The 11666-nt window shown below is 40.0% G+C and overlaps 1 pseudogene; it reads left to right on the top strand.

The window, feature by feature from the left end:
* The first annotated feature begins 7644 nt into the window (after window positions 1-7644).
* LOC110315121 lies at window positions 7645-11657 on the top strand (annotated as a pseudogene).
* Window positions 11658-11666: the final 9 nt, after the last annotated feature.

The raw sequence follows: 11666 nt of genomic DNA, 5'->3' as shown, positions 1-11666 counted from the left end.
CTTGACACAGCTGGAGTTATCACAGAGAAAGGAGCTTTAGTTGGGGAAATGCCCCCATGAGATCCAGCTGTGGGGCATTTTCTCAATTAGTAATCAAGGGGGAGAGGCCCCTTGTGGTTGGGACCATCTCTGGGCTGGTAGTCTTGGATTCTATAAAAAAGCAAGCTGAGCAAGCTAGTGGAGGCAAGCCAGTAAAGAACATCCCTCCATGGTTTCTGCATCAGCTCCTGCTTCCTGACCTGCTTCAGTTCCAGTCCTGACTTCGTGGTGATGAACAGCAGTATGGAAATATAAGCCGAATAAACCCTTTCCTCCCCATCTTGCTTCTTGGTCATGATGTTTGTGCAGGAAACGAGACCCTGACTAAGACACTAAGTATGGATGTCCTCATATGATAGGGTCAGATAATGGACCATTATTTGTGTCCAAGATGTAACAAGATTTATTGGGATGGATTGGAATTTACATTTTGCATATCAACCCCAAAGTTTAGGACAGGTACAAAGAATGAAGATAACATTAAAAGAAGCCTTAATTAAATTGACCTTAGAGACTGGCAGAGACTGGGTGATGCTTCTTCCCTTTGCCCTATATAAGGTAAGGAATTATTTGATATTGTGTATGGTGTCCCTGCACCCATTTTACCCAATCTGCAGTCTGCAGCTCTTGCAGAATCGGAAGATGATGAATTCTGTCTCAGTGAGTCCTCAGTTAGGCCCTCCTGCAGGAATGCTGGTGTCACAGACAGTCCTCAATTATGGTGCTCCTGCAGGAGATGCTTCTGCAGCTACATGGTCCCCACCATTTACATATAAGCAGCCCTGCCATTCCTGCTACATATCTACCTTTGGTTTTTAGGTGTTGATAGCATAGTAGGAGCAAGAGTGCCATTGCCTCAAAATTGTTGACCCCACCTCAGAGGATTCCTAGTATACTGGACTGTGCCTGTCTTAGGTTTTCCTGTCTTCCAGGATCTTACCCATCATTGACTACTAGCCCTCAAAGAGATGTCAATCCAGAGGCAGGCCACACAAGAGTGAAATGAGGAATAACCTACATCGTGGTCTCACAGATCTTTGAAATTCATGCTTTGATCACTTCCTTGCAGGGGTGAGGGGCTGCAATCAGCATTTTTGAGAGCCATAAGCACCTGGAGGGTTGCCTTTTTTATGGAATGCTGCCTGGAGATATGTTATATAAGACACTTAAACAAAGTAATTATTAGTACAACCATTCCTTCCATCATAAGTGGCTATCCATGAGGTGTCAAACAGCCTCTTAATATTGTCCCAATAAAGAGACCTCCACCCTTAGGAGAGTAAGGGGGTATAAATCAAGACAATTAGAATGGCCACATGAATTCTAATTTTTCATAATGGGGTCATATCAGAATCTAATGGGATCCCTGTTATTATAGGGAGTAATATATTGGATGCATCATGTGAGGTAAACCTCCACATACCAATGTGAGGTTAGATTATAATATTAGGTAGTCCCTGGTGAATTTTACACCTCTCCATCACACAGCCCCATCTGCTTTCATATGATTGAGGAGGCATACAGGACAGAATGTGGCCACAGCTTTTGCTACAAAGTGTATTCATCATAGTTTTGAGGTGCATGACCAATTGCTTCAATACTTATTCAAAATTGTGTGTTTCTGCGTGGGCAGAAACACTTTGGACTGTGTTCGTACTGAAGAGCTCAAACATCCTGAAAGAGGATAGGCTGCGAAAGGAAAAATGAATGCCCTGTCGGTTTGCGCTGATCAGAACATTATTTTTATTAATCGAACTTTCTAAATACAAGGAAGCCTGCCCTGGAGTCCCCTTGAAACTCTCTCTGCCGTGTGGTCTGATCATGAGCGGAGATGTGTATTTGGTAGGCGGGTCCGAGCGAGTGGGCGGAGAAGATGTAGGTGGGACTGACTGTGCTGCATTCTGGGAGATCTGGGGAGGTCTTCTCAGTAGCAATTCTGTGTGCCTGTAGGGGGCGCAATATAATGTTTAGAGGGAGAGTGGGTTAGTGGAGGTGGGAGACCCCTACATTTCCGCCCCTAATATTTAAAAAAATTAAATTTGTTGGACTGGCACAAAAATATATTTATGTTCTATAGACCTGCACAGGAGTAGCTTGAGGAAGAAATCCAGTGTAAGGCCAGTCAGAATTTAATTTTACTACCAGGGATCTTTTAGTAAATCCTCAATTAGAAAAACCTCATTTGGGGGGTTTTGTTCTAACAGATCTCTTGAAAAATGCAATATCACCTCCCCCCTATTTCCCAGGCCTAGGTAGATACTAGAATATGAATGTAACTTCCACATGATATCTTTAACATCTTGCCCTATCTCCAGCACTACTTAATAAGACCAAACCACGATAATGTTTAGATGCTGAAGGGTTTTTGTCACGGCTCCTGTAGTGTGGTGAATCTGAATGGCACTTGCTGCACTCTGTCGGGGGTAGTTGACCTGCTCAAGAGAAAAGCCAAACAGTTGAATAGGAACAGCATAACAATTTTTTGGGAAAGGCCAAATAGAACTCCAATTGGTTGCAATTTGGCAACTCTAGGTTCAGACCATAGCCCCAGGTGTGTGGGGGAATGGGCGGCTTGAGAGTTACAGAACCACTGTGAGCTCCTTACAAGGAGAGGTCGAGCCAGACTTAACTCTGACCAGTTAATAAAGATTTTTAGCTATCTTTATTAATATTGGAAATATTACTAGATCAGTCTAAGATTGAATTTAGAGTAATTGGTCACAATGGAGGAAGGAGGGGAATTATTATAACTCCTCCTAAGACTGATCTTTATAAGTCAGATTTCACAGTTTCTAATGTTCTTATTTTAAAAGTTAAAAGCTTGAACCAAGGCAGCTTAGCTTGTCCAATTTTGGACCAAGGCAGGCAAACAAGGGAGTGTTAAAAACATAACTTTAAATCAGTTTTATATTACCCACTGATACTCAGGTAACTCACAGGTCAGCTTGGCATACAAACCTTTTGTAAGTTGTCATAATTTGCAGCATGCTGTGGAGAAAACACAAGCTTTTCTCTACCCCATAAGTGTAGCTGTTTAGGATTAGCCATATAACAAATGAGATTTAAATAATGTGCACAGGGATATTTCCTCCCTTCCTTGTTAAAGGGAAAAGGTTTTAAAAAGTTTTGCAGTACCTTGAAATAAAAACATCCATTTGCAGTAACTGATTAAGTCCTCAAGAATTAACACCATTAGGTGGAAATAGGTAGAAGCTGAGGACACTTAAGAACAAATTTTTTACAATTTGACATACACTATATTTAAAAATACCAATTTATTATGTAAGCCCTATTATTTGGTACGAATAAGATTATACGGCCAATTATTTTCATGCAAGGTTTGAAATCTGCCTGGTAAAAATTTAACATGGCATTGTCTTAAGAGGCCTTATCCAGGCAAGCTAGGACAAATTATTAATTTCCAAAGATAAGTCTTCTTAAGAGAACAGCATTTTAATCTTATGAGTTGTATATGCACAAACAATTACAATTTGAGACAAGTGGAGAATTATAGCATTTGAGAGACAAACAATATTTGAGCAACTTTAAGCTCAGATTTATAGACCATTAATATACAAATTAAAGCTTGATTAACCTTTTTAAAAAACTGTCTACAGCACCCAGTTTAATCATTTGTGCTGAAACAGGAGGAAGCTAAAAAGGATAAACATGTGATCTGATTCACAATTACTTTTTTAAATAAAAAGCTGCTGATAAATAGAGTAAAAGGGGGTGTATGCATACAAATGCATACATTAAGGCAATTTTTATCTTTAGGATGATTGTCAATTGTATCTAAAAATGATGGTATGCAGTAGGCCAAATAGTAATATTTTGTAATACCCAATTTGACTGCTATTTGGAAAGGGGAATTTTTAATTTTAATTAGTACCACAGCACCTTTACAATAAGATGTCAAGATTTTACTTAGAGAATAAAAATGATTTTGCATCAATGACCTTTTATGCCAAACAATTGCTGTGGGCACTTAATAGCTATAACTGAATTAAGCAGCTAGTATATAGTTACCAATGAGTACAATTGATGTTTTTTGCAAGGACTTTTGTTTTTTACCAATGAAATTGCATCTCTCAAAATAAAATAGAAAGGTTTAATTTAATTTAAAGCCATAAAATAAGATCCTAGCCCATTAACATCTCTTGGAAGCTTGAAAAAAACATTTTGAAGCAATTTAATTTTTTGTTGTAAAATTTTATATATTACAATTTTATTTAGCATAACTAAAACCTTAAACATCAAAAGGATACGGTCTCTGAGAGCAGGATTCCAGGTAAACCTTTGTATAGGTTGTAGCTAATACTTACCACGCTGAAAATTAAACTCTTAGCTTATTGTATTAAAGCAGAGACAATAAAAATTATTTTTATATACTGTAAGCTGTATAAGCTNTACTTAGAGGCAAACCTCATTAGTGATAACCAGTTTACCAGAAGCAAACCCTTAACAATTATCAAGTAAAAACAAATTCTTTAATAATCCCATATGAAGTAGGCAAGCCATTTTGTAATGCCTGATTGATCTCTTATAAATTTTGAATTAAATCTTTACTATTAGTAACATGTGGACAGTCTCCCTGAAGGTAGGGGGTGGGNGAGTGTTAAAAACATAACTTTAAATCAGTTTTATATTACCCACTGATACTCAGGTAACTCACAGGTCAGCTTGGCATACAAACCTTTTGTAAGTTGTCATAATTTGCAGCATGCTGTGGAGAAAACACAAGCTTTTCTCTACCCCATAAGTGTAGCTGTTTAGGATTAGCCATATAACAAATGAGATTTAAATAATGTGCACAGGGATATTTCCTCCCTTCCTTGTTAAAGGGAAAAGGTTTTAAAAAGTTTTGCAGTACCTTGAAATAAAAACATCCATTTGCAGTAACTGATTAAGTCCTCAAGAATTAACACCATTAGGTGGAAATAGGTAGAAGCTGAGGACACTTAAGAACAAATTTTTTACAATTTGACATACACTATATTTAAAAATACCAATTTATTATGTAAGCCCTATTATTTGGTACGAATAAGATTATACGGCCAATTATTTTCATGCAAGGTTTGAAATCTGCCTGGTAAAAATTTAACATGGCATTGTCTTAAGAGGCCTTATCCAGGCAAGCTAGGACAAATTATTAATTTCCAAAGATAAGTCTTCTTAAGAGAACAGCATTTTAATCTTATGAGTTGTATATGCACAAACAATTACAATTTGAGACAAGTGGAGAATTATAGCATTTGAGAGACAAACAATATTTGAGCAACTTTAAGCTCAGATTTATAGACCATTAATATACAAATTAAAGCTTGATTAACCTTTTTAAAAAACTGTCTACAGCACCCAGTTTAATCATTTGTGCTGAAACAGGAGGAAGCTAAAAAGGATAAACATGTGATCTGATTCACAATTACTTTTTTAAATAAAAAGCTGCTGATAAATAGAGTAAAAGGGGGTGTATGCATACAAATGCATACATTAAGGCAATTTTTATCTTTAGGATGATTGTCAATTGTATCTAAAAATGATGGTATGCAGTAGGCCAAATAGTAATATTTTGTAATACCCAATTTGACTGCTATTTGGAAAGGGGAATTTTTAATTTTAATTAGTACCACAGCACCTTTACAATAAGATGTCAAGATTTTACTTAGAGAATAAAAATGATTTTGCATCAATGACCTTTTATGCCAAACAATTGCTGTGGGCACTTAATAGCTATAACTGAATTAAGCAGCTAGTATATAGTTACCAATGAGTACAATTGATGTTTTTTGCAAGGACTTTTGTTTTTTACCAATGAAATTGCATCTCTCAAAATAAAATAGAAAGGTTTAATTTAATTTAAAGCCATAAAATAAGATCCTAGCCCATTAACATCTCTTGGAAGCTTGAAAAAAACATTTTGAAGCAATTTAATTTTTTGTTGTAAAATTTTATATATTACAATTTTATTTAGCATAACTAAAACCTTAAACATCAAAAGGATACGGTCTCTGAGAGCAGGATTCCAGGTAAACCTTTGTATAGGTTGTAGCTAATACTTACCACGCTGAAAATTAAACTCTTAGCTTATTGTATTAAAGCAGAGACAATAAAAATTATTTTTATATACTGTAAGCTGTATAAGCTNTACTTAGAGGCAAACCTCATTAGTGATAACCAGTTTACCAGAAGCAAACCCTTAACAATTATCAAGTAAAAACAAATTCTTTAATAATCCCATATGAAGTAGGCAAGCCATTTTGTAATGCCTGATTGATCTCTTATAAATTTTGAATTAAATCTTTACTATTAGTAACATGTGGACAGTCTCCCTGAAGGTAGGGGGTGGGGCCACAAGAACTTCTTTTGGCGTGGTTTGAGAAACAATGAAAAGCCCACCAAGGACATTTTGAGCTTTGTCCTCACCACATGGGAAGGCAAGGCCCAATTTTAAAACACCTTACCAAACTTTGAATGACTCTAANCCTGAGTTAACCAATTTAAAGCTAACTGTTTGTAACCAAAGTTATAACCTTTAATGAACATCAATAACTTAAGCCATGTAGAGCATTTTTTATAACCTTAAAGCAAGTCAAAGTCTGAAATGAAGCGGCTGTGTGAATTTTAAATTTAGACTACAGAACTTTACATTGTTTAGCTATAAAATTATAAATAAGGACCCTTGTCACGTACTAAAAACACTAATCATGAGGAATCTCTAGGAAAAAAACCGACCATCAGCTTTTCTTTGCTCTAAAATTTCGAGTTTAAAGGCACTCAAAAAAGCACTTTTTCGCAGGAGCCCTCCTTCTGTGTTTGATTTCTGGCTAAGCCACAAGCCTTCTTAGGGTCACAGCAGCAAGACTGCGAAAGCAAACAAAATTTAACAAGCTCTAATATATTTAGACATGGAACACAGTACGGCCACTCATACAGACAACGAAACAAGAACGCACATGACTCAACACGTGGACAATTGTTGCACCAGACATAAACAATACACAGAAGGTATCAAACTTTTACTTTAGGAGTCCAGAGCGAAAGCCAGATGTCTCTGGACTTTGGTCTGTCTCCAGGAGAACATTACACTACATTTACTCTCTAGGTCATGGCCAGGAGGAATTAAAAAAAAATTTTAAACCCAATTTCCTCACTCCTGAGTGCAGTTTTGTAGAACTGTGGACAATAAACATGCCTGAAGTTCCCTATCCTTTGTACCCTTCCCTGAGGGATGAGGTGTCGGGTTAAGCACTTCATCATTCAATTCATAATCATGCCTCTAAATACCTTTTTACCTGGGGATGCACGATATCATACTTATTACACGCATGGAGCTCCATGGCAGTGCCTGATGTTTTCGTCATCTTCAGCCATGTTGGACGCCACTTGTGTGTTTCTGCGTGGGCAGAAACACTTTGGACTGGGTTTGTACTGAAGAGCTCAAACATCCTGAAAGAGGATAGGCTGCGAAAGGAAAAATGAATGCCCTGTCGGTTTGCGCTGATCAGAGCATTATTTTTATTAATCGAACTTTCTAAATACAAGGACGGATTCTAAGCCTGCCCTTGAGTCCCCTTGAAACTCTCTCTGCCACGCGGTCCGATCATGAGCAGACATGTGTATCTGTTAGGCGGGTCCGAGCGAGTGAGCAGAGACGACGTAGGTGGGTCTGACTGCGCTGCATTCTGGGAGATCTGGGGAGGTCTTCTCAGTAGCAATTCTGTGCGCCTGTAGGGGGGCTCAATATAATGTTTAGAGGGAGAGTGGTTAGTGGAGGTGGGAGACCCCAACACAAAATAAGGGGAATCTGGACCAGAATCATTGGCAGCTTTTCTGATTAGTTCCAAGTCTTCCAGACAAGTTAGAATCTAGGGCCTAGTCACTGCATCAGTGCCAAGATTGACAGGGAAAGGATCATGATATACCTGAGAAGAATGAGGCTCCTAGGGAAGAGGCCGTCCAGCATGAGGGATGTGCATTGCAGTTAGCAATGACAGCAGGAGTGACTGCTGGAAGGAAATGTACTCCTAAATCACACCAGGGGTAAGGTGGTGGTATCTCCGATGGGGTCAGAGAAAAAGAGCTAATGAGTGAGGGACCTTGAACAGTGTCACTAGAAGCTGGCTTGACTAGAGCCTGATGGCTGGAAGGCTGGAGAAATGGCACCCTCATCATCATAGTTAAAATCAAACTGTTTGCCCAGAGTAAGTGGGACAAAGTCAGTAATGGAAAGGTGAATATTAGCTTGATCCTGACAGTGTTTGTTATCGGCAGCCTCCACTTCCTCTTGGAAAGAATTCTGAAGACTGGCAATGAATACAAGGAGGATGGGGACGAAGAACAAGGGAGAGAAAATTCCAGGCTGTACCTCACAATTTCAGGCAAGAAGAACATGCATCAAGAGGTAAAGGTCCCACATGTCCTCCAGGGATATCCAAGGGGCCAATATTGCAGCCTCCTCATAAAATTAGTCCAGGTCATGAGTCTTAAACTTGAGACCATGAGTAACCAGAAGGGTATACAGATCCCTAATCTGGGGTTCCTTGATAGTAGAGGGGAGAGAACACATGATGATGATGAGCACAAAAGAAACAAATGACAAACAAATAAGACAAATATGACAGAAGAAGCAACAAAAGTCACAGTGTACTAAGCAGGGGACTCCCTTGGATGTAGTTCAAAGGCCTCATGCCTGGATGGTATACCCAGGAAGGAAAAGGCATTCAGGAGCTGATCCCTGGTACCACAACCTGGAAAAACAACCCTTATAGCAGGTACTAGTACAAATCAAGATCAAAAGTGAAAATGAGCAAAGACAAAGAAGACAGAAAACATGGCTGCTGCATGCTTATTGCAGCATGATCACACAAAGAAAAAGAACAACACAAATGGCCACTTCATGCTCACTACATGCTGGCCCCATGCTTGTGACAGCATGCTCATTCAAAGAAAAATGAAAAGATGCCCCCAGCAAGCTTGCTGCACGCTTGCAGCACAATCACTGGACATTTACCTCACCCTTGCCACATGCTCATCTCATGCTCACTCTTGAACCAAACTGAGAGCAAACGTGAAATTAACAGGACAGACAGAAAAGAGAAAGAAAACAGAAATGAGGTCCACATGCTTACCTTCATAGGAGCCACAACATAAAACACTAAGGGACAAACTCACTGAAGAAGTGTTGTCTCCCCCAGCCTTGAAACAGGCTGATTCAGACCTTGTTGCCACTAAGCACTGGACCACCTGGGGTGGAACCTTCCAACTTGCAAAGCAGGTTCTATTGTTCTACACCTGTCACTGCTCTCCAAAACATCATTGCTACCTACTGAGACCCTTGATATTTTCCAAAGGCAGCATCCTGAGATCACCTTCAGGCTGGTGACAGGCTCTAAGAATGGAGTGGTGGTGAATGGCCCTCCCCCTCTTTATAAGCTCAGAATCTTAGTAAACTTACAGGTTTGATCAGATTCTGTTGTCTTAGCCTCATTCCTTTTCACCATCCAATTCCTTTCAGCCCCAGCCTGCCTTTCAGGAGTACCTGGTTTGTGTGGCTAAGGGTGGCCACACTCAGTTGGTGCCTGAACAGGGACCTGAACACGGCAGGACAAGTCTGAGGGAATGCTGTCTTATGTGGAGCTCCACGAGAAGGGAAGAACAAGAAGATCATATCGGGCACAGTGAGCAACAGGTATTCATGCTAGCACTGGCTTTAACCCAAACCTCATCTTTTTAAATTTGTTGCTATACGGGCTAAGTTGGGACAGTGCTGACCCAGCACTGATTCCACTTAGGGGTTGATAGCGGAAAATGGGATTAGAAAATTCTAAATAGGCATTTGTTCACTGCCTTCAAGAGCTGCTTCAGGTGAGAGGAATAGGGTTTGAAAAACAGTTGTTAGAAGATTTTTTAGATCAGATAGATTCTTGCTGACCATGGTTCAGAAAAGAAAAAACTTTAGATAAGAGAACCTGGGAGAGAATTGGAGAAGCTCTGAGAAACATGCAGGCAAATAATTTCACCCTCCTACTCTGGGCACTCGCAAAAGATGCTATTGATGAAGAGACCTCACAGGCATCCGATAGTACCTAGGCAGAGCTTGAAGAATCTCAGGAAGACCCTAAATTAGAAAGATATAGAGATTCTGATGATGAGCTAACATTAGACAAAGAAGATCATTCAGAAAAAAGGAGCCACCAAATATTCTGATGAGGATTGGCCTCCTTGCGAATCTTCTGCTCCACCTATGACCTCCACTATAGCAGAGGCTACTCAAATGGACATGCAACTAAGTAAATTAGAGTGTGAAATTAAGTAGCAGAAATTGACTAATGAGCTTCGGGTGCTAAAAACGGTGTCAAATACAGGAAAGAACAATTATCCTGAAATGTACCAATCGCCGCTAGAAAGAGCTGTAAGTCAGGCTCGCAGGAAAGGGCACCATCTGACATGCTAGCCTCTCCTGTAGTAGAGATACTTGACCAGCTAAATAATAGAGTCAGACAATATCAGACTTTGGAGTTCAAGGTGATAAAGGAGCTAAAAACAGCTGTGGCACAATATGGCCCTACAGCTCCTTTTACACAAGCATTATTGGATACTGTCATGGAGTCACATTTAACCCCCCAAGATTGGAAGACTCTATGTAAGGCTATTTGGCAGGAGGAGATTTTTTACTTTGGAGTTCTAAATGGTGAAAAGCCAGTAAGAAAACTGCTGCTCTGTATGCTCAGACAGGTAACCCAGACTGGGATATTAACATGCTTTTAAGAGAAGGTCAATATGAAGGCAATACTAATCAGATTGGGTTTCCTGTTGGAGTGTACGCACAGGTTGCTATGGCTGCCCGCCATGCATGGAATCTATTACCAACTAAAGGGGATCTTGGTGGAAGTTTAGCCAGCATTCGGCAGAGTCCTGATGAGCTTTACCAGGATTCTGTAGATAGGTTATTAAAAGCAACTAGCAGAATTCTTGGAGATTCTCAAACAGGAATTCCTTTCATTACACAATTGGCTTATGAGAATGCTAATGCAGCATGTCTTGCCACCATTCAGCCACACAGAGGACAGACAGATTTCACGGGATATATTCATCTCTGTGCAGAGATCGGTCCATCGTATAATCAGCGTTTGGCCTTGGCCACCGCTTTGCAAGGAACCACCATGCAAGCAATGCTTAAACAGAGACGAGGGAATAATGCATGTTTTAAGTGTGGAAGTTTTGGTCATTTTAAAAATGATTGTCCTAAGAATAGAGGTGCCAAGAGTGGACAAGCAGGCTGTGCTCCAGGAGTTTGTCCTCGATGCAGAAAGGGAAACTATTGGGCTAGAGAATGTAAATCAAAGTCAGACCTTCAGGGCCATCCCTTGCTGGGAAACAAGAGGAGGGGTCAGCCTCAGGCCCTGAGTTACCCACAGCAGGCAGCTTATGGGGCCATGAAGCTGCTGCCCAGCCAAAGAAATCCATTTTTGAACTTGTCGTGGCAACCCCAGGAAGTGCGGGATTGGACCTCTGTTCCACCAGCCATGCAGTATCAACCCCAGATATGGGAGTTCAAACTCTGCCTACAGGAGTTTTTGGACATCTACCTGCAGAAACTTGGGGATTTCTTGTAGGACGAAGCA

This window comes from Mus pahari, unplaced genomic scaffold, assembly GCF_900095145.1.
Source record: "Mus pahari unplaced genomic scaffold, PAHARI_EIJ_v1.1 scaffold_11090_1, whole genome shotgun sequence".
In the NCBI taxonomy this organism is placed as follows: Eukaryota; Metazoa; Chordata; class Mammalia; order Rodentia; family Muridae; genus Mus; species Mus pahari.
Note: the sequence above shows the minus strand (reverse complement) of the source record. Positions and strands in the feature narration are given on the sequence as shown.